A 26,989-nucleotide genomic window follows, 5' to 3' on the forward strand; every position below is an offset into this window, starting at 1 on the left:
GAAACCTCGGATTCTGGTAGAGGGCGGTGAGGCGCAGACAGGAGTGCGAGTCCTGGCTCTCTACACCTCTCCTGAGCTGAGATATGGAGATCCCACGTAGCATTTATTCCATTGTGCAAAATAGTGGGTTCGCGGACAGTAGAATTCTGGGATGAAACTTGGTGCCACAGACTCTGGGGGGCCCGCGGAGTGCAGTAAAATAGTTTTTATCATGACAGGAACTTTACTTAAAATGTCTACCAGAGAAACTCTCTGAAAACCCATGCAACAGACTGCATGTGGCACTGTGTCCAATTGCAGCTTGTCGAATGAATGGCGGAAAAACATTTTCAAAATATAGTGGGTTATTGGACAAATAGTGGGTTCGTGGGACGGGGGCGTGGCATGGGAGTGGGGGGGGGGGGTCAACGGGACATTTGCCCAATATAATGGGTTATTGGACAAAATAGTGGGTTAGTGGGATGGGGGCGTGGCCTGGAAGTGGGGGGGGGGGGCCTCAACGGGACATTTGCCCAAAATAGTGGGTTATTGGACAAAATAGTGGGTTAGTGGGATGGGGGCGTGGCCTGGAAGTGGGGGGGGGGCCTCAACGGGACATTTGCCCAAAATAGTGGGTTATTGGACAAAATAGTGGGTTAGTGGGATGGGGGCGTGGCTTGGGAGTGGGGGGGGGGTCAACGGGACATTTGCCCAATATAGTGGGTTATTGGACAAATAGTGGGTTAGTGGGATTGGACACTTTAGTGGGCAATCGGACAAATAGTGGGTTAGTGGGATGGGGGCGTAGCTTGGGAGTGGGGGGGTATCAAAGGGACATTTGGCCACTTTAGTGGGCAATCGGACAAATAGTGGGTTAGTGGGATGGGGGCGTGGCTTGGGAGTGGGGGGGTATCAACGGGACATTTGGCCACTTTAGTGGGCAATCGGACAAATAGTGGGTTAGTGGGACGGGGTGCATGTGGCGCCACACTGAGGATGAAGGCCGAACTGCTTCGGGGGTGCTCGAACTTCGTCCCTGCCCGTGGCGTCGGCCGACCCCCCAAAAATTTCGGGGGGTCGGGGCGCATGTCCGCGGACCAATGTCCGCGAGCCATCGCCCTGTTGACCGTTTGGACGTTTTCTAAAGTTTGGGACTAGCTAGAGCTTGTTTATTGAGGATGCAGGACAACCTGCTAATAAAGCATTACAGTAATCTAGTCTCGAGGTCATGAATGCATGAACTAACTTTTCTGCATCAGAAACAGATAGCATCTTACGTAGCTTAGCAATGTTTCTAAGGTGGAAAAAGGCTGTTCTTGTAACATATGAAATATGATTTTCAAAAGACAAGTTGCGGTCTAATATAACACCCAGGTCTTTTACTGTAGAGGATAAAGTAACAGGACACCCTTCTAAATTAAATTTGTATTGTAAGAGGTTTTGTGGGCAGTTTTTTGGACTAATAAGTAATACCTCCGTTTTATCTGAATTTAATAGCAGAAAATTACACGTCATCCAGTATTTTATATCTTTAACACACTCTGTTAATTTAGATAATTTATTGTTTTCATCTGGTCGTGATGAAATATATAATTGAGTGTTATCAGCATAACAGTGAAAATGAATTCCATGTTTTCTTATAATATTACCAAGTGGCAGCATATATATTGAGAATAGCAGAGGGCCTAACACAGATCCTTGCGGTACACTGTAGTTTACTGACGTTATCTTCGATTTTTCCCCATTTAAGCAGACAAAATGGTAACGGTCTGATAAGTACGATCTAAACCAGTTTAATGCCTGTCCCTGAACACCAGTGTAGTTTTGTAGTCGGTCTAAGAGTATTTTGTGATCTATAGTGTCGAACGCAGCACTAAGATCGAGTAAAACTACTATTGAGATACAGCCTTGGTCAGAAGCTAGAAGTAAATCATTTGTAATTTTAACGAGCGCAGTTTCTGTGCTATGATGCGATCTGAATCCTGACTGAAATTTTTCATAGATATCATTTTCTTGCAAGAAAGAGCACAATTGAGCGGACACCACTTTTTCTAGAATTTTAGACATAAATGGAAGATTTGAAATGGGTCTGTAATTTTCTAGGTTATTATGATCTAATTGTGGTTTCTTAATAAGAGGTTCTCTTACGAGAGGTCTCTCGTATTGCGTAAGGTTAGCTTACGCATCGGGAAAGTCTTCTTTCTTCGAGATCTGAAGCCAAAAAATTATCCTTAATTTTGTATACATTGTCAACGCAGTGCAGCAGCCGACAGACCTAGGCAGGCTGTATAAGCGTGCTCATTGGCTGCTCGGCGGCAACTGCTTAAGCCTATCGGTGAGCGCTCTGAACGCGGCAACCAATGAGGGCGCTTTGCGCCCTCCACACCCTTCTAACCGTCAGAATGGGTGTGGCCAGCGTGTATATATTCAGCGCTCATAGGCTAAAATTCTGATTTTCTTGTCTTCAGCGACGCTCTTCGCATCGCTGGATCTTGAGAGCCGCCGCCGTTGAAACCAGCGACCGGCAAGCTTAGGACAGCGCCTGAGGAAGCCGGCCGTCTTCGCCGCCTTCAGCCATCCGTGCCTGCTACGCTATCCGGCGACATATCCTTTACATTATTACTGTTTCTGTGTGTATTCTAAAAGAGCACGAGGCGTTTTTGTAAAAACGCCTCGTTTTTGCGGCTCGTGCCGCGCCCCGCTCAGCAACGGAGACCGCCACCTCTCTGCGCTCTCCGCCTGGGCCGCGGGCACGCCGCCACCGCACTCTCCGAGTGCGAAGAGCTTTCAATGTCGACCCTGCGGGCTCGACTTGAAGCTTTCGACCAAGCTGTCGCTCCGCCTGTCCCTGCCGGGCCGCGCAATAAGAAGCGCCGCTCGCAGCGACCACCGGAGACTGTTGTGACTGAGGAGCTCGCCGGAACCTCTCCCTCGAGCTCTCTCTCGCCCTCTCCCTCCCGGCCGCTCAACCGCCGGCTCTCGCCCGCGCCGCCGCCGCGTCAGGAGATGAGGCGAATGTGATAGATACCCGTACTCTCCCTCTGTTCGAGCCGTGCAACTACGCCGCTCACAAGGGATGGCAGAAGCGGACGGTCTCGGAGCGAGTTTCCTCTCCCTCTGTTCGAGCCGCGCAAACTGCGCCGCTCACAAGGGATGGCAGGAGCGGACGGTCTTGGAGCTCTCTTTACGTTACAAGAAAGCTACTCCGTCCTCGCGCGTCACTCACCGGTGAAAGGGGAACAGAGTGTTTTCGTCCCGCCGTGGCCTGGACTATAACCTCCATTTCTCAGTCCCCTCTTAAGTTCAGGCGACTGGAATTGTTACTATTGCAGTGTACGAGCCTGTTATAAATACACGCTCGCCTGCAAGCAAACGCCGTCACAAGACATGATGACGCTAACCGAGTACTAATGTATTCTCCCCTGTGGCTCAGTGGCGGAATCCTAGACTGTCAAGCTAGAGACCGGGGTTCGGTCCCCGCTCTCGCGGCAGTTAAAGTTTATGCTGTTCGCTTCTCCGAGCTCGCGGCCAGTTTTTCTTACAGAAAACAAGCCCGCTCTCTCCCTCGTTGGGCCGCGCAGATTGCGCCGTTCAAGGGATGACAAAGCGGACGGTCACGAGCAGCGTTCAGCGTGCGCGCCTCACTCACCGGCGAAAAGAGAAGAGAGTGTGTTAGTCTCGCTACGGCTGGACAACCGCCAATCCTCACACATTTCTCAGTCCCCTCTTAAGTTGCAATTACTATTGCAGTAAACAAGCCTGTTTTAAACACACGCACGCCTGCAAACAAACGCCGACGCGACACATGAGGTCGCTTTTTATATGCTCGCTTTAACTGAAAGCTAATGTGTTTTCCCCTGTGGCTCAGTGGCAGAATCATACGCTTTCATGCGAGAGATCCGCGTTCGATCCCAGCTCTCGGGGAAGATAAAAATGTATGCTGCTTGCTTCTCCGAGCTCGCGGCCAGTCTTTCTTACTTACAGAAAGCGAACCCGCCTCTCGCACCACACCTTCTCAGGGTGCTCGAGTATTTTTGAGCGTCTAAACACGAGAGAAGAAAAGACGGTTAAATCCCGCAGCCCTGCGGCTGGACCACCGTCGAAGCTTAACGCTCTGTCAGTCCCCATTGCCACGGCTACTGCAGCTGTTTACCCCACAGTCAACGAGCCGGTATCTACCCGCCCGCCTGCGCGCATCCGCCGTTCTCACGGCAACCCAGAAAAATTTCAAAAGAGCATAATGTCTGGTTGCACGGCTGACGCCGTATGTGTTTCTAGTACAGTGAATGTGCCCACGTTCTGTGCTCACCCCTGTACACAAGCACTATACATCCCGTGTCTCTCACAGAGCCCACTCTCATGAAGCAGGCAAAAGCCGCTTTAGTGTTAAAAGTAGGTCACGTGTCCACTTCTCCGTGACCACACCTACTCACTGCCCGCTCTGTCACACGGCCTCGCACGACCGGTCATGTTTTAAATGTAAGTCCTGTGCCCGCCCTCGAGCGCTCACACATACTAACTAACATTTTCGCCCCGACGCCGACATCGCGCGTCGCGCCTCACACTATATGTTCCCCGTCCAAAGCCACCGGGACACTGTGTGTAAAACGGCCAGCTATCGCTACGTGCGATCCGCCGTATCTAACCACCAAGAGCGCGCGCGCCGCGCCGCGCCGTGCCCGCGCCGCGCCCGCCCCTGAATTTAAGTCCTGTGCCCGCCCTCGAGCGCTCACACATACTAACGAACATTTTCGCCATCGCGCCTCACACTTTATGTTCCCCGTCTAAAGCCACCGGGACACTGTGTGTAAAACGGCCAGCTATCGCTGCGTGCGATCCGCCGTATCTAAGCACCAAGAGCGCGCGCGCCGCACCCGCCCCTCCGTTTCGAGCTCTCGAGCCCGCGATGCGCGGCGATCGGAGCCCGGAGGCCATTCTGCCCCTGGCTGCACACGCAAAAGCGTGGGAAGCTATTCCAGGCGCATCAGAACGGGTGCTAAGCACAGTAAAACAGGGCTATACTCTGCAGTTCGCTCGCCGCCCTCCGCGCTTTCAAGCGCGTATCAAGACCAGAGTGAATGGGGAAGTAGCACATCTACTTCGAGCAGAAATAGCTACACTTCTGTGCAAAAGGGCTATAGAACCGGTTTCCCCTTCCATGAGTGAGTCGGGCTTTTACAGCCGTTATTTCCTCGTTCCCAAGAAGGACGGAGCTCTCAGACCAATTTTGGATCTGAGACGTTTGAACAAGGCTCTTATGAGAAGACCGTTCAAAATGCTCACAACCAGACAAATTCTCGTGCAAATTCGCCCGAGGGACTGGTTTATATCTCTCGATCTAAAAGACGCGTGCTTTTCAGATCCTGATAATACCCCGTCACAGGCCATTCTTGAGATTTGCCTTCGACGGTCAAGTATATCAGTACACGGCCCGCCTGTCGACACAGCGCTGCATTCGACGCCTGGCCGCGTCCCTCCGGCCGGGCAGCACCGTACCTCTCAAAACATTTCAGAGGTTACTGGGTTGTATGGCCTCAGCCGCAGCAGTGCTTCGGCTGGGTCTTTTACGAATGCGCCCGCTACAACGCTGGCTGAATGCCCGAGTGCCTCACAGAGCATGGGCTTCCGGCGGTATCCGCATCAGAGTGACTCAGAGCTGCGTTTCAGCTCTGAAGCCCTGGTTAGCGGCCGACTGGTACCAGCGGGGAGTGACAATGGGAGCTATCTCACACCGCAAAGTTATCTCGACGGACGCTTCCACCTCAGGCTGGGGCGCTCTGTTCGAGGGCAAACCGGCTTTTGGCCTGTGGTCAGATCTGGAAAAATGCCTCCACATAAACTGTTTGGAGATGATAGCGGTCGAGAACGCGCTCAGGCGCTTCCTCCCATTCATACGGGATCACCATGTGCTAGTCCGCTCGGACAACACATCCGTGGTATCCTATGTGAACCGACAGGGCGGTGTCAGATCCAGGAATCTGTGCAGGCTGACAGAACGCCTTCTCGTGTGGGCTTACCGCTCGCTGAGAGCCGCGCACGTGCCGGGCCACCTGAATGTCGGTCCAGACAGACTGTCCAGGGACAACATTCCCCCGGGAGAATGGTCTCTGCACCCCCAGACAGTCCAGTTTCTCTGGCGCCTATTCGGCAGAGCGGAAATCGACCTCTTTGCGTCGAAAGACAATGCTCAATGCCCGAAGTTTTATTCGAAGAGCGAGGACGCGCTGTCCCAGACATGGCCCAGCCTCCCGCTGTATGCTTTTCCTCCGATCTCCCTGTTGCCACAGGTCATTTCGAAGATCAGAGAAACGCACCACTCAGTGCTGCTTATAGCCCCGCGATGGGAAAACCAAACTTGGTACCCAGAGCTAGTGAGGCTGTCGCACTCACCCCCATGGCCGATCCCGGTGAGAAAGGATCTCCTCTCCCAAGCCGGTGGATCGATCTGGCATCCCCATCCAGAGCGCTGGTCGCTGCATGCATGGGTGATCAACGGATACCCGTTGACCTGTCAGAAGGGGTCGTGAACACGATCACACAGTCGAGAGCCCCCTCCACGAGACGGCTCTACGCGTCTAAATGGTCGGTGTTTTCTAAATGGTGAGCTACTAAAAACTTGGATCCGCGCGCATGCGGGGTCCCGCGGGTGCTCTCCTTCTTACAAGAGCTGTTGGAAAAGGGCAGATCCCCTTCCACGCTCAAAGTATATGTGGCCGCTATTGCAGCGTTCGCTGAGACGACGCGCGGCCGGGCAATGGGAAGGAATGAGCTCATTATCCGCTTCCTCAGAGGAGCTAGACGGATGAATCCCCCGCGGCCCCCCTCGGTTCCCTCGTGGGATCTGTCCTTGGTCCTAGCGGCCCTAGAGGCTTTTCCCTTTGAACCGCTTGAATCCGCGGATCTAAAGTATCTGTCGCTTAAAACCGTTTTTCTGATAGCTCTGTCTTCAGTCAAACGAGTGGGTGATTTGCACGCGCTATCTGTTAGCCCTGCATGTCTTGAGTTCGGGCCGAATGACTCGAAAGTCATTCTCAGACCGAGACACGGTTACATCCCCAAAGCGATTGGAACCCCGTTTAGGGCACAAGTTATGTCCCTCTCGGCTCTGCCAGCATCCGACAGTGGGGACAGTGATAACCTCCTATGCCCTGTCCGGGCGCTGAGAGTTTACATCACGCGCTCCGCCGCTTTCAGGCGTTCAGAGCAGCTCTTTGTTTCCTTCGGCGGACGCACCAAGGGTCTTGCCGCCTCGAAACAGAGCTTGTCCAGGTGGATAGTGGACGCGATAGCAGCAGCTTATGCCTCCAGACACCTGCAGTGCCCTCTGGGCATCAGAGCCCACTCCACTAGAGGCATGGCCTCGTCGTGGGCCTGGTCCAGCGGAATTTCTAATTACAGTATTTGTACGGCGGCGGGCTGGGCCTCCCCGTCAACATTCGTGAGGTTTTATAACCTGGAAGTTCCTGCCCTACAGGCAAAAATACTGTCAGCATAAGTGACATGTATGCTCTGCCCATTTCTCGTGTGCAGACTACGTTCATATGCTGGCGCTATTCTGGTACTATACTCAGGGTGAAGTGTTTGACTCAGACCGGCTGATCCGCTCTGTTTCCTATTTCCCGTTACGCGCTGTTGTCGGTGCTGGCCCGCGCTGCTGGCCGCCCGTATTATTCTCTGTCGCGCGGGAATTTTTCCCTTCATGTGAGACCGACTATGTCGTTTTTCTCCTACCCTTATGAGTGCTTATGTACTGTATGGGCTCGCTCTGCCGGCCCTACTGTTTGTACTGTTATATGTTTATAGACCGGCCGCGCCGCTCTATTTCATATGCTGCATGAAGTGCCTGTACTGCGCTGGCCCGTCTCTCCGACCGGCCACATTTCCCAGCAGAGTGTTTTCCCCGGTTTCCCTGGGATTCATGGGCTGGATGCTCGGCGCACACGGCGTTGACAAAGGGTTCCCGATGCGTAAGCTAACCTTACGCAATACGAGAGACCTCTCGTAAGAGAACGTACTCGGTTACTAATGTAACCTCGGTTCTCTCTAGAAGAGGGAACGAGTATTGCGTAACCTGCCGTGTCGCGCCACGAGCTTTTGCGCTTCAGACTGCGAAAACCAGAATTTTAGCCTATGAGCGCTGAATATATACACGCTGGCCACACCCATTCTGACGGTTAGAAGGGTGTGGAGGGCGCGAAGCGCCCTCATTGGTTGCCGCGTTCAGAGCGCTCACCGATAGGCTTAAGCAGTTGCCGCCGAGCAGCCAATGAGCACGCTTATACAGCCTGCCTAGGTCTGTCGGCTGCTGCACTGCGTTGACAATGTATACAAAATTAAGGATCATTTTTTGGCTTCAGATCTCGAAGAAAGAAGACTTTCCCGATGCGTAAGCTAACCTTACGCAATACTCGTTCCCTCTTCTAGAGAGAACCGAGGTTACATTAGTAACCGAGTACGTTTCTTGCTGTCGTTGCAATGTCTCTGCTCTACGCAAAAGACGTTGCAAATGTATTGTCATGTATCTAACATGGAAAAGATACTTAAATATACATGCAAATTAGTACTTATGAGTACTTATATATACATGCATGTTTGTTTTTTAGAACTCTCTCAAATGCCTTGATGGCACAGATGAACTTAAAAGGGAAATGTGAGAAGCTGCCATTTTTCCAGTCTCTGCTATGCCAGATCATCTGTGGTAAGTAAAAAAAGAAAAAGAAAACGGGTGCAGAAAAACTCATAAGGACATTTGTGTTTGAATGTTTTTTTCTTTGTTTTTTTTGTGATCATTTTGGTTGTGCTTATACAAATGTAATTAAATTTCAACAAGTAGTTACAAATTGTATCTTACAAATTCTTATCGATCACGTAACAAGTTAATGGCAGTCTTTTAATTGTTTGTGCCTCTTTTACTTCCAATAGTCAAAAGATAGCACAAACAAAGTGGTTGATCTAAACTGTTTTTATTTTTCTCTTTAGACGCTGTCATCAACGCATACAACACAACACGTACACAATTATTGGAGACCATGTCAAAATACTTAAAATATGCACCAGAGAGGATGGGTGGTGGTGGCCGTAAGACGACTCTTCCATGAAGACTCAATTCACTTAAAAAAAAAAAAAAAAAAAAAAAAGTTTAATGATTGTTTCTAGATCAATATATAATTCAAGAATGAAACCTAGAGTAAAATGTTTGTTTGTTTCATTAGTGATTTACTGACGTTGAATGATGTTACTTGATGATAATTCTGGCATGTAGTTTTATAAGAACTTACTTGAAACCCACATAAAAAAAAGTTAATGATATTGGGTTTGATGATGCTTCTAAAATGAAATCTATAATTAAATAGTTTCATTATAGTTTTGCTGTTGAACAATGTTACTCGATGAAATTATTTATGTTGTATCATCATTTATTATTTAGGCTTGTAGTTCTGTAAGAACCTTTTTAAAGACCAAATTTTTTAAGAATTAATGATGCTTCTAGAATGAAATCTATAATTCAATTTGTTTCATTATAGTTTTGTGTTTTGCTGTTGTTGAACAAGACTTAATTAAATAAAAAAGCATATATAAATATATGTATTCTAACAAAACTGTGTTTTTATTTTTAATTCTGGCATAGTGGCAATTTTTTTCTCCTCTACAATGTGTAACATCTCACCCCTGCACTACAGATCTGTACACTGTTTGAACTTCTGATTTTGAATAAAATGGTTTCCCATTAGATGCCACTGTATCTAGGATAGTATTGCAAATTAAGCATAGCAAGTTACATAATTACAGTTGCTTTGATTTTCTGTACAAATGTCATGTCTTCAGAGAGTACAGTGAAAAGGAAACTCAATCTATAGTTTATTCAATGTTGAAAAATAAGATGTTGATATAAGGTTGCATTTTCAACGTTGTTTCGTTTTGCAAAATCAATACTTAATTCAACTCGATGTCGCTGCAAGACAGCGAAACAACGTCACAACATCAATGGTGAAACAACGTCACGATTTCAACGTTGAATCATTTTGCAAAATCGAATCATACTCCAACGTTGCTTCAACCTTGGTCCCTGACGTTGATTCACCGGTGAATCAATGTTGAAATGCCGGTGTGGTGAACAATTGAGTCCGATTGAAGAGCATAGACTGTTAAAAATATGGACAACACCCCTTCGCTCTCTTCCATTGGTGAAAAGTGAAGCCGCCAGTGTCCCGATATGGCGCTGACATCTTGGGGCTTGAGTCTGCGCAGTAGCGATTTCGGGACCAGACCTGCGCAGTAGTGAGCAGGAAGTAAAGCCGCGAAATCAAGGCCCCGCCCTCACTCTCGCAGAATCAATCGCAAGCACACGCCCCTGCACTTTTTTAAGTGGAGTCACTCTGTCTGCTCCGTTCCTCCGCTCCAACTTTGATGTCTGCTGATTGCAGTACCTCATTAAAATAAGGTAAGTACAACTACTGACCACATAGTCATATTTAAAAAGTAAAACATTAATATATCCTAAACTGTAAAATACGAGTACTCATATTACTACAATTAAACTATCACAATTTGGCAGACAGCTAAATCAACTTCATATTTAGCTCATGAAGTCATATTTTTCATATTTAGCTCATAGTTAGGTTAGCATCTTATAATCTAATGTTAACATGCATTCAATATGTTAGCAACTCATTATTAATGCAACACACCTCAGCTTTCTCATACAGAAGCAATAGCCTATATTTGAATGGATTGTTAGTCATTGTCTTCTTTTTTTGTTATCCTCATTTTAGACAAAAATCGCATCAAGAGACACTACATCCTCATTCATCTCCACAGAAGTCAAGAGTAAGTAAAAATTACGTGAAAATATCTAGAAATAAAAATCTTGTATTGTGATTTCACCATGAGATTTTTAATTTGAGAATAATTTGAGAATGATCTAAATACACTGAAATTTAAATCCAGTTAAAATAATTAAAATAAAATAATTATATTTGGTAAAATATGGAAAAATTAAATATAATTTAAGTTACATTTAATATTACACCAGATCCTTTTTTTAAAGGTAATGTTGTTTTTTTTTGTTTTACAATAAACAGGACCCAAAATATACATTATTGGGGAGAGCTACATTCGCCGTGGGGAAAAACATGCGAGGGACCAACCTTGGTCTGAATGCCCTGGGGCCTCATTTATAAAACTTTGCGTAAGATTTGCGTCAGAAGTGGCGTACGGATGAAACATAGGACGTGCGTACACACAGAAATATTCGGATTTATAAAACCGTGCGCACGCACATCCTACGCAGTTTTCCCTTAATAAATCACAATCAATTCTAAATGTAGCGCAGCTTTTGCGGCTTCATGTCACGCCCATAGTTGCCCATAAATAGACCGTGAAACGCCCACAAGTTAATATTCATCGATTGCGAAATCATGGCAAACACAGAGAGGAAAAGCAAGAAATGTAACTTAACTCACGCGCAAGCGTGAAGCGCATGATCAGCCATTGTGCGTCATTACGCATTGTGATGGCATCATGGCATTTTATTACCATCCATTTGATTGCATCTGACAAGTTACAGATGTGTTATGAGGATGAATTGCATAACATGCTAATATTATTGCAGAACATATTTATATCTGTTTGCAAATATGTGTTAATTTGCATTTATGTTGTAATCTTCACTTGATTTTGTTTGTTTTACACTGCAGATCGATCAAACGGGTGTTTGTGTAGGCTGTTAATTGTAAGACTTGCTTTGTGAAGTCTTCATGTTATTTATGAGACGCAGTATTGCCATTTCTTTTACACAACGGTCTACAGTTTCACACACTTTCACGTGTTTCTTCCATCTGCCGACGGTGTCGCCATTTCTCATTTCACCCGTTTTTGTGCGTACGCCTGGGTCAGAGCTTGCGTGAAGGACCGCACATTTTCCCGTCAAGTTTGCTTTTTATAAATACCAATTATTGCGTAGCTCGCGGCGTACGCCTTCTTTTGTGCGTACGCAACGTTTATAAATGAGGCCCCAGGTCTGGTGGTTTGGCTGGGGTGGCATGGTTTGGAGAAATCTCCTCTCCTTCCTCCATCAGAGCCTTCGAGGAAGAGCTGTGCCCGATGTCCTGTTGGTCCACTGTGGCGGCAATGACCTTGGGACCATTAAAAGCGTGAAGCTTGTTGCAGGGATCAAGCAGGACTTGCATGACCTCCATCGGCAATTCCCTCAGATGAAAATCATCTTCTCTGCCATCACCCAGAGATGCCGGTGGAGGTCTTCCCACCCCAAGAAGATTGACAAAGCCCAGCGCTATGTTAACAGTGTGATGTCTTCCTTTGTTCGTACTCTTGGTGGAAAGATTGTACATCATCCTCAGATAAAGCATAGAGATCCTGGACAATTTTTGCACGATGGAGTTCATTTCACCCCTCTGGGAAATGATATATTTTTAAAAAATATTGCCCGGTGTCTGAAATACCAAATCCAGTAGAGTGATGCTGGATTTGGATTTCACACCAAAAGTTTTGGCATTAAAAGTTGTTCAGGATTTTTATACTTTATGTGATGATTAATGTGCACTCTTTTGTTAATGTACAAAGGTAGGCATCACACTGTTCTGTCACAGCTCTTCCTCTCCATTCTTTTTCCTCTTTCTCTAAACCCCTTGCTTTACCCCAGCCATTCCACCTGATATGACTTCCTCAATTGTTTCCCCAAGGTGAATGTAGTCAGGAGTTTGTATGTGGTTGTTTATTATTTTTGTTTGAATAAATACTGTATATATTTTAACTTTTAAGTCTCTTTATTTTTTATTCCAGAGTAAATGTATTGGCTCAACATAAAGACCTCCACATGAGGTTTTACAGGTTTGCCAACTCTCACGCATCTGGCGTGACACTCACGCTTTCAGCATCAATCTCACGCACACGCAAGAAATGTCACGCCAAAATCCATTTTTCTCCCCTCTCAATCCGTTCATTTTCTGTTGATGACTATACTAGGCTACTGCGTATTAATTACAGGAGAGGAGTTTAAGGCCCACAGCTGCAATATCTGCCTACAACGTTCTCACTGCAGTATTCTCTGATCGTTGATTCGCTGAAAACCTTGCACCTGATACGTCAGTTGCGTGTGAGAAGTTCAGAGAGAGTCGGAGCCACTGATGCACGTTTGAAAGTTTGGATGACAATCAAGGTAAGCAGATAACAAAATGGTGTACCTTTCACTCACGGGCGTAATGACCTATGTGGACATGTCCCCCCTTCTTTTCGAAATCCCGTTCGTCTCCCCCCCCCTCACTTTCAAATTAGTTTATGATTTTTTAACCGCACGCCGTCATCGCCAAAGAGGAGCAGGATCGAGCAGGACACGGAGCGTCCAGGAACGTTGCTTGCACACACTAAAAATACCTCACTGAAAGTTATAATGAGCAGAGCAGGTATCGTGCTGTCTGTGAATGTCCTGACGCTCACACTCACACACACAACGCACAGTAAGACTCGCGCTAGTATTGAGCGCACAGACAGCGCGCCAGAATCAGTTTTGCTGGGCAGTTCTCTTTCGCGCTTGAATGAACAATAACACATGCCAAAATGTCAGTTTTGTCGAGTATCCTCATAACAATAAGCAGTCTTAAATTAGTTACATAAAGTCTTAAATGAACAAGAGTAAATGAGAAAATGAGATGCGTGAGAGCCTGTCAGCAGCGGCAGATTTTAAAATGACAGCAGCCACTAATTCTGTAGTCAGTAAAGTTAACCAAAGAACAAAGGGAACAGAGAAAATCACTCACTGCTCTTGACTAAAGAACACTTGCAGCTTTAATAAGGATTAATTAAATTTAATTAATTTATGCAGTGCGGACTGTTTGATAACCTAATTCAATTTCTGTATATTTCATGGCCCGGTTTCCCGATAACGCTCACTCTTAGCACGCTAAGAAAGCTCGAAAGATATATCTTACCAAAGTTGTTTATGTTCCTAAGTGTGTTCCCCGAACCATACCTTAGGAAGCTGCTTAAGATATACCTTCTTACGTGCGACGTTACCCGGCGCTGTCCGTGGCGATGGTCCTGAATTGTTTGATATCGATGGCTCGAGAATCAATTATTCTCTCGTGCAGGGGCTTGTTTATGTGAGAAAGCGGTGATCTTTATAAATGAAGCACTTCAGAAATAGTTGAAATTGCAATTTATTATGATTATTGGATATTATAAAAAATAATCCAAACTATAATAGCCTATAATAGCCTAGCCTACATATTTTAAAATTGTAACATATATTGCTGCCACAATAACCTTTTCAAAAATTTACGTGCCTTCTCTTTCCCATTTTTGTTCGCTGAGGTGGAGCTGCGATGAAATATTGTTCTTGTACTGTAAATACTTTCCAGCATTTCAGTAATAAAAGTTTACATCTTGCGTACGGTGCTCGGCAGTGATCAAAAAGGATTTAAACCATGAATTTTGAATCTCTTGTAAACTCAGAGATGTGGATTCAGACGGCAATTAAATTACCACACGACCTGTTTGTCAAAAAACAGAAGGTACTAATTTGGCCAGGGATTTTACGCGGGTTGGGTGAGAAAAACACTGATATTATGGATTCGGATGGCACTAAAATCACCGACTTACCCCTGTAAATGTTTAAAATACTGGACGAGCCCATGAGAAACAATATTAGCGTCCGAATAGGACTTAACTGACAGTAGCCTATGCTTTCACTGGCCTTTAAAAGAGCGTTTTAATTAAAATACTGGACGAGCCCATGAGAAACAATATTAGCGTCCGAATAGGACTTAACTGACAGTAGCCTATGCTTTCACTGGCCTTTAAAAGAGCGTTTTAATTAAATTAATAATATTGTATAATAATATAATTAAAAATCTAACAACAATCAGTGTAATGATAATTTTATTCTTTGCATGAAAACACTTGACTTAGCCTAATTTAATACTGTCTGGGTGTATTAAAACTTCAGATTTATATTCATATAGACCTGCAACAGTGATAAGGTAAAGCTAAGAGTGGTCCAGACCAACCTTACGAAAGTGTGACTTATAGAAGATATACTTAGCGAACGAACGTTTCGGGAATCGTGCCATAAGGTTAAGAGAGAGGTTAAGGAATAGGTTAAGAACTACTTAGAGATAAGAACGCTTTGGGAAACCGGGCCCATACCTGTTAGACAGGAAGGGCACATGTAAATATTACATTTATTTTTGGGTTTATGTGAGGAAAGTTTTAAGTTCACTTTTATTAAAAGTTGTTATAATTTTCAAAAGTAAAAAATCATTTTCATGGAGACATCAGTAGCTACAGTGATACTGGCCTTCATTCATAAAAAAAATGGCATTAAACAATTGTTTAAAATATACTGTCTTTATGTTGTTTCTATATTACAGTGGAAATTGAGTCTCACATTATTTAAATTTTATTTGCACACAAAACATTAATGGTGAACATTTTTTACTTTATAAAATGATTCTCTCAAGTCTTGGCAATTGGCCCCTACTAAACAACAAAGAAAGTAAGACATATTTTTCTTACATAGTTTAGTAGCCTACTATATTCTTTTTGGCACAATTTATCATTATAATCAACTTAATAATTTCCTGGATTTTGTATCACCATAGTCCCTAAAGGTATGTAAATGCAGGAAATGTGATTAAAATTGTGAAAAACAGTTTTGCTTTTTTTAAAGTGCAAAAACTTTTCCCCCCATTTTGTGTGATGATCAAAAAAATGATCAAAGGTTGCCCAGATTGTGTTGAGCCTGCCACAGTCAAATGCTGATGCTGAGCGAACCTTTTCAGTTATTGGCCTAAACAAGACTGACACCAGGAACAGACTGTCACTTGATGGCACCCTGTGAGTGATGGGAAGTTCGGATCATTTTACTCACTCGTTTGTTCGATCTTGTTCATTAAAATAGATAAAGAAATTGAAAGCCCTAATTATAAACAAAAATATAAACAATACAACAAAAATATAACATTTACATAGATGTAACATAAATAACGTGAACATTTTCATTTTATCAAACTCAAATGAAAGGAATGCTTAAAGTTTTTTGGTATAACTTTTATTTATGAACATAGCCAAGTATAAACTGTAGGAAATGAAGCCTAGCGCAAGTTCTGCCAGGAAGACTCAATCGTTCACGTCATGTATTACCTTCTCATCTATCCAATCATATCCTAATAGCCAGTATAAAAGGGTGGTACTTACACATGTCTGAGTTCGCAGATGCCGTCGCTTCAACCACCTCCATCCTCCCCATCCACCACCAAGACGGGACTTTTCCTTCATCTCCCTAACATTTCTATGCTGGGTCCTCCTCTCCATCCTCCCCATCACCTCCAGACGGGCTCTCCCCTCTACCCTGAAGACGCCAGGATGTCCTCCCCTCCTTCCACCCCACCACCACCAACACAACCACCAGATGGCCCCCTTCCTTACTTCGCAGGGGGTGAGCTGCGCCCCTGCCTTCGTCTTCAGGCAGGATATGCAGATTCCGTACCCTCGGAATGCGAGTTACGGACGGGGCCTACGCCAAAGAATTTGATTGTTTGCTGAGCTCTTAAATAAATGTTCATTGTCACAGTATTAATTCTCCCGAGTCTTTCTGGTAGAACTGATAGTTACAAAACTCATAATGTACTCTAAACTTGAAACTCTTTGAGTACAAACTGTATTTAGAAAAACACTGTCAAACTATTAACTTAAAGGATGATTACAATTTTAAACTTTACCATAGTGTATAATTACATTAAACTTATTTACGTGGAAGTGCAGTAAAACATTAATTTATTCACAAGTGCTTCCTGTGATCAAACAGCTGATGAGGAATCTAGTCAATGATTCAGTCCTGTTTATGCGGACTGTAAATCATCACCAGCAGCAACAGAACTTCAGGAGGATCAGTCCGAGTCTATGCTTCTTCTGTCAATGATTCAGTCCTGTTTATGCAAACTGTTAATCATCACCAGCAGCAACAGAACTTCAGGAGGATCAGTCCGAGTCGATGCTTCTTCTGTCAATGATTCAGTCCTGTTTATCCGAACTGTTAATCATCACCAGCAGCAACAGAACTTCAGGAGGATGTCGCTGGGTGTCGCTTTTATAATGGCCCTGTGTCACTAGTGGGATTCTAATAAATATATAGCTGTATAGTATGCATGCGTTTAATAATAACTATTATTTAAATAATATATAATTAATTACATATTATAATATATATCATATATTTGTTATATACTTAATTTATTAGTTACTTATTATTGATTTCATTGCATTATTAATAATAACCTATGTGAAAACATGTATATTCTAATACATAAATAACTAGTTGCGTCATTACCATGATTTCATGCTCATGGTGTGAATGGGGCTGAAATCATCACTAGCAGAGGATAAATTTGATAGGTGGTGACGGCGACAAATATACTGAAATTACTCGCCATAAAAATGGATTAATTTAGTCAGCTGTCTGCGAACCATCTTGCCAGATTTTGCTATTTCAGTTTTCCTTCTCGCAAAGTGATTAAATCTGACTTTGCAAAACCACAAGGAGGCCATCTTCACTAGGACATGAATGTGGTTCACTTCAACACATGTATTAAACATATGGTTGTGGAGATGTGGGAAAAGATCTTTATCGGCACAATCTGCAAGAACCTGATTGACATTGGTCAATGTGACTCCACGTCCATGGGGAAGCTCACCTCCATTTGTTTTGATCCTCCTCTGAATGCATTTCTCTGTGGCCTGACACACAGACACCATGCCTGGTGATGGTTTCTGCAGACCGCCTCTGTCTTTTAGATGAATGAAATCATGTGCAGCACCATCAGTTGTCAATGCCTGTGAGCAAGGCAAGCAGGTGATTTTCTCTTTCATCTTCTTAACCACAAATCCTGTGATTTAACTGATCGCTGCCTCTTTGTATTCAGAAAGGCTGCATACATCTGGGAGGTCAGGAATGGTGTCATCTTCAGGCACACCCACTTCCACTAACTGCACTTCCATTCTGCGGGCAACATTTACAGCTATGTAAGTGTTGTCTCGAAGCAAACAGTTGCCTGTGCCTGTTTTCACTTGGTGCCTCACAAGTAGGCGTTTGTATGCTCTCCTGAACTGCTTGGCATTGGGGTTGTCATTGTGCCCACCCCTTGCTCTTATGGCAGAAAAGAAGAGCTCCAAGTGGTCCTGACTAAGTTTGTAGGTCAGAAGATATCTGCATGGTGCATTGGCCCTCTCAACAAGATCATGGTAGATGTTGAGTGCACTTCTGCCATTAGCAATAAAGCCATATATGTTTTATATATATAAAATATAATGTCTTTATTTAGTTATTTTATGTTGTTTCTACATTAATCTGGAGATTAAATGTGAAATTATTAAATGATAAAATATATTAAAAACTTATAGAAACTTGAGAGTTTTTAATTGCGATCAATCACAATTAATCAGTTTTTTAAATTAATCTAGTTAATTTTTTGGATCGATTGACTGCACAATTAATACGTTTAATCAACCAAATATCATTGCTTTTGTTTTACATTAAAGTTATGTTACAGTTTTCGTTGCATGCTGAGGTGAGGGAGTACATGGAGCGTGGAGTTTACCGAGAGAACGCTGACAACGGACGCAAGAGATTTGTCAGGCGTTCTTCTAAGAAGTTCATTGTGTGGGGAAGTAGAAAAAATATCATTGCCTTTTAATGTGTTATGTATTCTGTAATTTACAGTATCCGCTACGTTTGCTTATGATAAAACAACTAATTTTACATAATATTTTCTTCAATAAATAACATGATTTAAATACTGTGTGTTGCATTCCCTCACATTACCTCTTTATGTCTCTAACACAGATGGACATCTTTATTACAAGACTGCAAACAGATCAAACCGTCTAGTTGTCATGGATGAGAAACAGAAGGAACGAGTCCTTCGGGACTGCCATGACAACCCAGCTACAGGTGGGCATCAGGGGAGAACAAGGACATTTAATAAGATTGCAAGCGCATACTACTGGCAAGGCATCTTTTCGGACGTCACGAAGTGGGTAAGATAATTGTAGACTCAAATTCCCGACCCACGAGATGGTTTCATACAGCCCCTCAAGTGTAAATAATTAACTCATGGGTACGTTATGTAGAGGCCACGACATATTATATTGAGGCCACAAGATCATATATTGATATTCTATTAAATATTTAATGGTGTTAAGTCGTGTCCTCAAGATCCTATCTTGAGTTTGAGACCTCTGATGTAGTTGTACAAAGTAATGAGTTTCTGTTGTTTGCAATGTTACAAACACCTACAATTTTTTTTATTTTTAGATTGCCCATTGTCCACAGTGTCAGCGTAATGATACTATTAAAACAGTGGCTCCAGTGTTGCACCCTATCAAGGTCACTAAAGCCTGGAATGTAATAGGAATGGATTTGATGGGACCATTTCCAACCAGTCCTCAGGGGAACATTTATGTCCTTACAATGACTGACCTCTTCACCAAATGGGTTTTCGCCAAATCCCTGAAGTGTAAGACCGCAGTTGAGTTGGCTAAAGGGGTCTTACAAGCATTTAATGCATATGGACTGGTTGAAAGAATAATCACAGACCAGGGGAGGGAGTTTGTGAACCAGGTTATTATTATTTAGTTAAGATTTTATTATTAAATTTTTTTGGCAATACGTTATAAGAATCTACCATGTCTTGCATACCTTTTTGATAACAGCTAAATGAGGACATATTTAAGGTATTGGGTGTGAAGCAGTGTGTCACATCAGCTTACCACCCTCAGTCAAATGGACAGGATGAGAGGACTAATCAGACTATAAAGAGGGCATTGTCAAAGTACTGCAATGGCATGCAGAATGACTGGGACGAAAACCTGGAGGATGTGGTGCATGCTATCAACACCTCAAAGCAGGTAATTGAAACTGCTTAAAAAATAATATGTAAATGTAATTTGTTGAAACACTTTTTTTTTAGGGCTCTACAAAGTATACACCATTCTTTTTGATGTTTAACCGGCACCCAATCACGCCAGAGTTTCTAAACACAAAGGTAGTATCTGAGACAGATTGCTTTGTAGCAGAGAATCCGAATGTTGTAATGGACACACGGATAGCAGAGGTGACAGCAGTACAGGCAAATGTGATTGTTTGTAGTATGAACTATAATTAAGTAATAAGTCACATTATTTAAGGTATTCTATTCAGTCTTTTTATTATACATTATTTTCATAAGGTGCGGGATCACATTGAAAAAGAACAGCGGAAGCAAAAGGTGGAGTACGAGTCAAGGAAAATAAAAAATGTGAAATCATTTCAAGGAGAGGAGGTACTCAAAGCAAACAAAAGAAAAGAGGGACGCAAAGGTGGACGTTTAGAGGGGAACTGGACAGGCCCTTTTCTAGTCAAAGACATTACCGGAAAAGGGGGTTGCTACACTTGCAGACAAATCAGGCAACATTCTCTGCCAGAAAACCAATGTGTCCCAATTCAAACCATTCCTGCGGCGTGACATTAACCTGGATGGTGAGAAAGGCAGTACATTACAGTAGATGGTCCACTTTTTGTGTGTTTTGCAGAGTTCCCTCAAGCCAGTCCATGACACCAAGGTTCAATGAGCTAACTATGTCTGCTGTGTTGCGCCTTCTAGCTTGCCCATCAAAGTAAAAACAGTGAGTGATGTTTCATAGCACTAAAGACTTTGCGAGTGTACAGTTGCACGTGACATGTTGCAGCATGTTTGTGTGTTTTGCAGAGTTCCCTCAAGCCAGTCCATGACACCAAGTCCAGCCTCCTCGCCTACCAAATCACGACCCCACCATGCAAAGGGGAAATTGACTGACTGCATCATCTAGGCCTTAGGATGGTTCCACAAAGAACTGACTGCACATTCAACATGAATTTACTTCAAACTAAAGATTTGACTTTACATACAGCAAAAGACACTGCATCTATTTGTGTCTCATTAGCTCTCAAAAAACTTTAACCTTACAGTTCATTAAATATTTTAACACAGCTAATTCAACATTAATTGTTTTTTAATCTTCACAATGTATAGCCAGAGGACTATCACAAAAGTATTTAGGAAAGTAAAGACATACTAGAGTATGTCTGTTTAAAGCTGCTTTGTATTGTTGTGTATTTTAAAAAGCTCTATAAATGTCCTAAAATGATGTGCATTTTGCTTGTAGTTTTGTGTTAATAAAAATTTAATATATTACATCTCATAATTCAGTTGAATTCATTATGTATTGTATTGTGTAATTTAATTAAGTTTTTGGTTTAAATTAAGTTTTGGTTCACTAATTTTATTACATTAAATGTTATTGTATTGTATGATGTTCTGTTTTAAGAATTAATTATGACATAAATCATATGCATTAGTACACAAATGACATGCTTGTAATAAAAAAAAGTATATTATGCCCTATTGCTTAATAACAAATAACTTTGTCACAAAACATACCTAAAAATTTTATTTCTTTAAAATAAAAGATTATTATATGAATTAAGGGGTTTGATTGATTACATTAAGATTTGTGATTCCGTAATTTTATTATACTGTTCTTTAGTCAAGGCTAGACAACCAATTAATATTTATACTAAGTACCCACAAAACTAGCATTCAGTCATTTATTTAAATGTCTAAACTGCTAATAAGAAAAATAGTAATATACACAAACATTATTTTTAATTAAAAAAAAAAAGTGTACTTGTAACATATTGCGCTGATTATTACGTTAAAAAATAATGACATAATTATAATTGCATTACGAATTGCTGTGAATAAGGTAAGGCAGTATCAGTGCAGTATAAGCTCAGGTAAAGCTCATAGCACGATCATCAGATAACGTTAGCTGTATGCTATGCTACTATCTAAGCTAACTAAAAAAACACACTAACAACGAGAAATGTTTAATTTCACAATCTATAGCTTCGGTTAAATACTAGTATATGAAACGTATAAGTTAAAATACATTAATGACTCGTAACGTAGTACAAACGTCTTCTACAATAAAGTGATTTTGTATGATTTGTAACCAGGCACTAAAGCGATACCCATAAAACGTGCTTTGAACCAATCGGATTGCTTGGGTCCTAAGCTCGGACTCATCTCTTCAATCCAGGGGGGCAGTGTTTCATAAAACATTGAAGCTTCCGGGCGCCGCCATTGATTAGCGGACCCCCACCTGCTGTTAGCATTCCATTGACTCCCATTCATTTTCGCGTCACTTTGACAGCGAATAACTTTACATCTGAGGCGTTTAAAGACTTCATTTGTCCATTATTTATTTCTAAACAAACACGAAAATGTATAAAAGGCTCCATTACCTTTTATCTTACGTTATGGCCCAGTAGAAGCATTTTTTGTAAAAATAGGCTAACGATTGCGTCATAACCACGCAACTCTCTGTCGCACAGTAGAGAGATTGGGGGAACGTGGAGGCAAAATGACAAAATAATTAATCAGAATACTTAGCAAAAGTTGCACCTGCTCCTACTGTAGCTCATGAACAGCTCCTACTCACGCTTTCCGTCTCTGCAAGTTTCGGAAGGGAATGATTCTGATTTCTCTTGGCACAGCTACTAGAAGACAGACGGGTTGCTCACGTCACATCTACGTCGTCAAGCTCAGTTTGAGTCTGCGCAGTACGGTCAGCCATCAGGAAGTGAGAGCTTCTAATTGACTTCACTTTTCTCCGTTGATTCCAATGGGGTCGCTGTGTCCATTTCTTTTACTGTCTATGCTTCAATCGGACTCAATTGTTCACCACACCGGCTGTGTCTCCACTGATATCCATTAAAAAAAAACAGACTCTGGTTTCCTTTCCTTTTTTTGGCTGAAGGTTGCAGGCTTGTCTTCTAGTGGCTTTTATGCATCCAACTGTATCCATACACTCTCATCTCATCCCTTTTCCCACATTTGTAGTAATGACACTATGCAAACTGTAAATTGTAACACGTGAGCACGCGATAATTTTCTCGTGAGCACACTATAGTTTTCTCATGCTCACGCAAAAGATTCTCGTGAGCACACGAAAGTCTGTATATTTTTTATTTCTGCAAAGGTCCCTTTAGGGGCTCCGTAGATCTGAACCGGTTCAAGAAAAAATAAAAATAAAAATTATATCAGGAATGGGCTTGAATAGGCTTGGACTTATTATTTTTTCCCAATGTATGCTGACATCAGAATATAAATATTTATGATTCTGCTTAGCTACAAATACAGAATTATTATTACCACATGTATAGGGTCAACAGAAATACTTGTTTTTAATTAATAGTAGTAAACAAACATTTTACAAATGTACCCTCTAATTTGGACGCATCAGAGACCATTGCATTTTCTGTATTGTTGTCAGTTGTGCTTGGGTGTAGCTGTTCTTTGGGTGGACTTAAAACATCAGAGTTTGTGTTAGCTTAGTGTGACCGGTCTTCATTTCACTCTGCGTTGTGTTTGTTAGATGAAGGAGACCGGGCAACAGAAATAACTCAAGCCGGATTTTATTCTGCATGAATAAAAAGACAAATGAAAAACAAGCTGCAATCTGTGGCCTTCTTTCAATCCAGTCGCATTTACCGTGAACTGAAGCACATTTTACTCATTTGACATATTTCAGTTTCTCAAATAAACAACTCAATATTGTTTAACATATTTCATCAAAAAAACAAAGCATTTTACATTAATTAAAAACAATATTAACAGAAACATGAAAGTGAACATACCTGCATGAATAAAAAGACAAATGAAAAACAAGCTGCAATCTGTGGCCTTCTCTCAATCCAGCCTGTTAGTGAAAGGCATTATTTTAGCCAACAGAGCTTGCAACTCATGCTTAAATTAACGAGTTCTCTCTGAAAATACATAATATAACTCATAACATCATTCACACAAACTTCCCAGACAGCAACCCAACATTGAATAAACATTGTTTTTCCATCTGAATCATCATTATGGTTGATATTGAAATTTCAATGCAAAATAAATGTTGAATCACCATTACCATATCGATGAAAACCTGATGTTATTAATGTTGATGGCAACAATATTGGAACAACATTAATCTATAGTTAACTTTATGATTGATTAAGCATTGATATTTGGTTTACCGGACGATCGCTGAATGTGTTGAAAAGTCATTGATTTATAGTTGACCGGGAACGACGCTGTTGTTGAAAAGTCATCGACATATAGTTGACCGGGAAATATGATTGAAAATGCATCGATATATAGTTGACCGGGAAATATGGTTGAAAATCCATCGATTTTTGGTTGACCGGGAGATCAACGGGTGGTATACCAACGTACTGCACCGGACACAGCTCATTTCTGGACCCTTGGCACAAGCGTACAGGTAAGCTTGCTTATACGTTCAATATGAATGAATTGTACCAAATCAAATACTGTTAGGCTGATCGTTAACATGATGGTTAGTGTAGTAACCGACGCAGTGCAGTCACTGAAATAGATTTTTGTTTTACCAATGTGTCAAAATCTGCCAAAAGTACTTAGTGGTTCTCTTCTAGGTTATAAAGTTAGCAAAACCTCCAAGTCCAGCCTATTTTTGTGATAGCTAGCTCAAAATACATGTCTGTACCCATTGCTAGTGTCGTGGAATCTATTAACAATTTCTTCTGACCGCCGGAGAACCCCGGCAGAACCAACGCTAGCATAGTGCGCCACCTAGCGCTACCCACAGAAGTGACCGCGGCGGGCCAGAATTACACAGAACACATGACTTACCTTTACTTTATTCAATGCAGAACTGTCTCGAGTTGTAACTGGAAATGCCGATTAGACCATCTCGTCGTAATACAAATCCAAAATAGTAATAATCCTCAAGCAGGGCTGCGATATGCGTGCGATACAGTTTTGTAACTCCATGTTTGTTTTCAGAAATGATAACAGTCGTTTTATACTAGTGCTTATGTGATATCACGATTTTTGAGGAAAACATTTCATTGGCGTTCTGTTCTAAAATGCACCTTTTCTGAGCACGCGCACTGTTATACAGCGCCTGACAACCAGGCCTGGCTTCAAGGGAGGGGCTTGGGGGGGCTAAGCCCCACATACTTCATATAGAAACATCTCGCGGCACGAATGTACCAATACAAATAAATATAACATCTCCAGTTAACTAGCTGAGCATCAGTTTTGTTCGTTAGTTTAATAAGAGGTGATCTAGCGCTGAAATACATTTTTTTAATCAAGTGATCAAAGTGTTCGTTGCCGCTGCGATCAGTGGCCCGGGTGTTCTCTTGTGGTTCGCGCACAGTCTTCACTCGGACGCGAGCTTCAATCCATTGTGGAGACGGTCTATTCGTTCCGGTGAAATTACAAAACAAATACAAACTTATTCCTGTCTGATATACAACAACTGATAAACATCGGTTTTGATGAGAGAAAAAAACCAATACGAGTGCGGATTAGAACCCAGGACCTCTGACACGCTAGGCAAAAAGTTCTACCACTGGACCATGTGAGCTAACATACAACCAACAAACAGCAATACAAATCTCCACCTACCACTTGTCTGACGGTCATGTCAGTTTTTTTCTCTCTTATTCTATGATTAAAAATTGATTCAATTTAAAATGAAAGAATAAATTGTTTCGTTTTGATTTTTATCAAAAAATTCACCTTCCAAAAAAAAACGTCATGATTTACTCACTATAATGTTGTTCCATACATGCCTGTATTAATTTATTTCTTGTGATGTACCAGTACCAGCGCCAGCCAATAATATCTGTCTGCAGAGCCACAGAGCCAGTTTTACCCCAGCAGTTTTGCCCGCGCATGCGCCGTCACATTTCATTTTTAAATTATATAATGGTTATTGTTACTTGTGTTCATGCACACAAGCATTGTTTTATTTCAGAAAAGGAGCCTGAAGGCCTGCGAGCAACAGCAGGAGTAAAAAAAACCACATGCTCAGCTTGTTGCAACCAAGTGTGCCGCACAAGCCCTGAAGAGTGAAGCCAAAACGTCTCGATCGCCCCCCGGTGACTGGTCCTAGTATAGGTCATAAGTCCCACCTCCCCGTGTTATTCAACGGGACGTGAGACCAACTAAATAATTAAATTACACTTCAAATATCTTTTTTCCAAAGGTGGTTTCTTTCATTTGCTGTCGTTTTTATCACGCTGATGTAAGTTCAAGTGTCTGTTTTAAAAATAAGTTGGTTTTTAGTTAGTTACGTGATGCGGTGGTGTAACGTCATGATTGACAGCTGTGATTGACAGGTTCTCTGAGCGAAGTAGTCACTGAAGCACCAACGGACATTTTTTTCGGGATCTTCGGAGGACTGAGGAGATTGTATTTACTTTAACAAGTCTCTTGTCGTACTGCAATCAATTTTTAAAAAAGTGTGCAGAATCCACTCTCTCTGACTGCATTCTGCGAGAGTGAGGGCGGAGCGTTGATTTCGCGGCTTTACTTCCTGCTCACTACTGCGCAGGTCTGGTCCCGAGATCGCTACTGCGCAGACTCAAGTTCCAAAATGTCAGCGCCATATCGGGACGCTGGCGGCTTCAGTTCTCGTCAATGGAAGAGAGCGAAGGGGTGTCATCCATCTTTTTTTACAGTCTATGGTTGCAACCCGTTTAACGGAATATTACGGTTAAAACAACCTGAACAGCTACAATGACAATGAAAAAAAAAATTTGTTTCGCATCCATAGCAAGTATTTTGAGAGGTGTTTTGACGATTCAGAGCCACCGAAAGAAGAATACGAAAAAAAACGCATACGAATATTTCAGACTTTCTCTGATTTCAAACGACCAATCAAAATTCGACTTTCCCTAAGACTGTCCTTAACTAAAATATTGCTATTTTAGCTTGATATTCACTATAGGAAGAAAATGCAGTTGGCAAATGTGATTTTTAAATAGTATATTTTATCATTAAAATCCCTTTAACATTTATGGTGATCTGAGGGGGCGAGGGAGTCCAGTAGAGGGGGCGTAATTCACTAGCTTTAATGAGAATTGTATATTTTATAGGCC

General features: G+C 42.5%; 2 long non-coding RNA genes across 2 annotated transcripts in view; one reads left to right on the top strand and one right to left on the bottom strand.

The window, feature by feature from the left end:
* Positions 1 to 26,989, bottom strand: part of LOC307157425 — a 196,123-nt gene that overhangs the window by 50,904 nt on the left and 118,230 nt on the right. The window lies entirely within an intron of this gene.
* LOC307156936 lies at positions 19,544 to 20,021 on the top strand. Its single transcript, XR_013820840.1, has 3 exons — positions 19,544 to 19,612; positions 19,705 to 19,899; positions 19,962 to 20,021. It is a non-coding gene; the product is annotated as an uncharacterized lncRNA (long non-coding RNA).

Source organism: Squalius cephalus (assembly GCF_949319135.1).
Source record: "Squalius cephalus genome assembly, chromosome: 4".
Lineage (NCBI taxonomy): Eukaryota > Metazoa > Chordata > Actinopteri > Cypriniformes > Leuciscidae > Squalius > Squalius cephalus.